Raw genomic sequence first — 4,475 nt, 5'->3', positions numbered from 1 at the left:
CAAAGCACATACGCTTTTGTCAGTCCTCATCTAGCGTTCCTATAATTTTAAACTCTTTTGACTTACCTTGAACTCCTTTATCAGGTCTTCTTCATCTGCCGTCGGCTTGACCTTGCCTTCCCCTTTAGCTTGGTAGTTTGAAGACTTTGGCCACATAGAGGGGATTGAACACTTCTTGCTTGACAAGAGTGTGATGGTGTTTGATTTCTACAGTTGCTCTAAATGCTCCATGGCTTTGTAGTTCTGCTCAACAAACTCCTTCAATCCCATCCTCTCCAACCATGTATGCTTATCCACCTCCTCGTACACACATAGTGGATGATAGGGGCTCAAATTCCAGCACCATGTTTTCTGCTTCAGGTATGCTGGGGTTGAGTGACAAAAGGTGGGGAAAAGAGAAGAGTTTAGTAGAGAGATGGTTAAGCATGCAAGGTAGCAAAGAATTTTTGAATGTGATTTGGAAACTAAGCCTTCGATGGAGAGGCATTCGATCATTGTCAGGAGGTGCACCTTCCCCAAGGGCGGCCATAACTACTCCATATTTTCATGATTGCCCCAGATCCTCCTCACTATTCGACCATCAGTGCCTATTACACTATTTACAAGGTCATTAATGGCTAGGCGATTGTGATGTGACAAGTTTCCCTTCACATCCATGCACCCAAGATGTCTTTCATTGAGCGAATAAAGTTCTTTCACCATGAGTACATGGACTACATTGAGAAGAATGGCAAATCACAATCTACCCTTAGAAGAAAGCACCTTCAAGAAGTTGGAATTATTGTGGAGAAGGAGCAATCATATGGGCTAACAAAAGCATGATCCAGTTTTCCAACTAGCATTTCGCACTAGTGAGATTTGGGATGCTCAAGAAAGAATATTTACCATGTGGGAAATCAAACAATTAAAAGGCCAAAAGTCATCAAAGAAAATTGATGATTCAAGTGTGGTTTCAAAAGCACGCAACAAAAAGGTAAGCTTCACTATTGAAGAGCTTCCAGAAGATATGAAGTTGATGCCTTGGTGATCCCTTCAAGGTATCAAGGATGAGAAAGTAATTCTTTTTGTCATGATACGGGTGATTGGGAAGGAGCTTACACTTGAAGAGACGAGTGCCGAGCTTAATAAGTAAGCTATGTAATTTATTTGTGCATTCTTTTAACACAAGGTTTTTTTTTCTGTATTTATTTGAGTTATGTTTTGCAGTCACAAAGTTTTTATGAAAATCCAAGCTGTGATGATATATAAGTTGAACTGCCACCACTCATGGGAGGAAGTACGAGAACAATATCCACACTCAAGCTCACAAGCTTCCCTTCAAGAGTTCTACTTTGCTTTTCGAGATTGGGTATGTTTTTTAATTTTTAAACAATAGTAATTTTATCCCATGTTTCTTGGAATTTTCTAAGTCTTTTTTGAATTGCTTAGCCACTAGTTATTTTTTATTTTTGACCACCAATATTTGATTATCGTTTAGTAGAAATGCAAATTGTGATTTGTTGGTGAGTGGAGATGTATTATTAATATTAATTGATGCATGAAGGTGGATATTGAATAACCATTTTGTCACTATCTAGATGTTTAACATCCGTTTTATGTCAAAATGGATGTTCAACATCCAAATTGGCACAAAATGGATGTTCAATATCCATTTCATTTCAAAATATATGTTGAACATCTAGTTTCCTTCAAAATGTATGTATAACATCCTTTGTGTTTAAAAATAGATGTTTTATATTTAACCACTGCAAAGGAATTAGTATGTAAAGTTTTTCTTTTTTGGTTTTCTTAGTACATGTTTTGGTTTGTGCTAGGTTCTTGTGTCTAATAATTTCTTAAATTTATTTTTATTAAAGTTAGCTATTATAGTTTGAAATATTTGTTTATTTTCTTTAATAGAAACGCCCCTCAAGCAATACCAAACAAAAGAAGAGATCAAGCACTAATGGTGAGGATAGTGATTGTCCTCACAATTCATTGTACATTTGAATCATGCTAGACGTGAGAAAGAGTGCTTGCAGCTTAGAAATATTGCTCCACCAATTGAAGAAGAGCTACAAGAGTTTTTTCATCCAGCGGAGCCTTCAAATGCTTATTTTTACAAGGTTGTTAATGGTGATGTCTCAAATCTTGCTGATATTGTTTCTAGAAAAGAATACACCTTCATTGTGGCCGATATTCCTGATGGATTTAATATGACTTTCTCTACTAAATGATGAGAAAGCCTTTACATATAAGCAAGTCTTAAATATGTTAAAGGATATCAAGCTTATTTACAATAGCTTCTCTTTGGCGCGAATGGTTATTTTTCATAGTACTACACAAATGTTGCTTTGGGGAGTGAGACTCATGCTCATGAGTCTTTAGTGTGGTATGTCTCATTGTTTTTTGTTTAATTTTTTTTCCTTCAAATTATTTTGTATTTCATTATGCAAAGCTTTACATCTTAAGGACTTTACTACTTTTTATAGGGTTAAATCCAATAGTGATCATGTGCCTGGGTTTCATTTTAAGAGCTGCTTTGAGATGATGATAGTTGGATATTATGACAAGACAGAGAAAAAGCGTGTTAAGGCTCATGTTTCAGAAACAAATGTCTCTAGTGTTTTTGTTTTTCCTGATGTCACTCGCAAGCTTCGTCATGTAACAGAGTCCAAATCATTAGTAAATCCGTATCAGAAGCCTTAGCAATTAATCAATCGTTTAATTGATCTTTTCTCACTGCAAGATGATTGGGTTTTGGATCTCTTCTTTGGGAGATAGGTATATATTGGATCTCTAACTTTTTTGCTTTGAGATCTCTAAGTATATATTTTCATTTTAAATATTTAAACTTTATTGTAGGGACAACTATAACTTGTGCATTACAATGCAGATGAAACTGTGTGGCTGTGGAGCTTGATGAGGTTCAAACATGTTTTATACCCATGCGAATAAAGGGCTTTGCAGAGCTACCTGATCAAGACCAAGAGGTCAGCGCAACCTCTATTGAGAACAATGAAAAGTTTCAGTTTGCCTCTAAATAACCATTACCTCCTCTATCTGATGATCCAGGGGAATTAACAGACTTAGCTGAGGTGGAAGAAGGTGAAGGCGATGTCTTAATGCTTGCAAACATAGAAGAAGCTATAATGGAGGGAGATGAAAATAATAATGATAGGCAAAAAATATCCCCAACCCCGGATCAAATACTTGATCCCTAGTTAAGTTTCTGGTACACAACAAATAGGATTAATAGGACTTTATATTTGAGAATTGATACTTTGTAAAACTGAACAAGGTGTATATACACCAATAATAGGATGTTATCATATGATTTTGATAGCTTTTAGTCGTGCTAGGTTTCTTCTTAGCAAAGTAGAAACTTTGTATGTCAATTAGACTGTATTCAATTTATTTTTTGATGATCTTTTTAACATTAGAATCTTTTCTTTGAATTTAATTGATTCTAGTTTACTTGTGATATGAAATTGTTGTTGTTGAAAAGTGTTAGAGCACTTTTTATCATCTTCATATAAATAGTGAGCCTCACCTTCATATCACACTATTTAAATAATCAAAAAATTAAGCATTGTATAAACAAAGCTATTATATAGATGATTCAAGTATAAAAAGTTTTATATATTTTGAAGGTAGTGCTTTGATTTACTTTTAGTTATTTAACATTTAAGCAAATTTTATTCCTTTGTGAGAATCAAATTGTAAATTTTTATCCAATACTAAAAAAAGATATATATTTTCAATATTTGGAAAGGAATCTTTCCGGGTAGTCTAGGTCAATTACCTGTTTTACTCGCAAACGTGTTTATTGGGGATAGGCATGTTTTTCTTGTTTTATTATTGATCTCCAACATCAATTGATCCAAACATAACTTCAAAAGAGAAGTTCATAGGACAAAAGCCTAATGTGGAAAACTTGCAGATCTTTGTGGATGCTTATGTTATCCACATGTGCTAGATGATATTTTGATCTAAAATCTTTGAAATGTGTGTTCATTAGAATTGATTTACAAATGGGTGTCTACAAATGCTATGATCCTACAAATAAGAAGTTGTATGTTAGTAGAGATGTTGACTTTGATGAGATACATGGATGGTATAACAAGCTTGAAGAGATCATTCTCAAATATGTGCCAAGTGAGGTTCAAACTTCACACAAATCATCAAAAGAAGAAAATATCTCTCCATGGAAAGGAGGTCATTGCACCATTGCTAGTGAACCAAGCACTAGTGATACTCAGAAGTGATTCCTCAAATCAATCAAAGGAGTGAAGACGCTGAAGAAATTCAACCTAAAAGATCTACAAGGATAAGGCATCTAGTTCAAAGGTTGACCTATAACTCTTTTATGGTCAAACATTATGCTTATATAACAAAGGTGATAGAGTTGGAAGAACTAAAAAGGTTTGAGGATGCTACACAAAGCCATGGGTTGAAAGTGATGAAGAGATTGATGCTCTTCAAGAAAATCAAAC

Source organism: Cibotium barometz, chromosome 55 (assembly GCF_041138505.1).
Source record: "Cibotium barometz isolate CiBa-2024 chromosome 55, ASM4113850v1, whole genome shotgun sequence".
In the NCBI taxonomy this organism is placed as follows: domain Eukaryota; kingdom Viridiplantae; phylum Streptophyta; class Polypodiopsida; order Cyatheales; family Cibotiaceae; genus Cibotium; species Cibotium barometz.
This window is presented reverse-complemented; position numbering follows the sequence as displayed.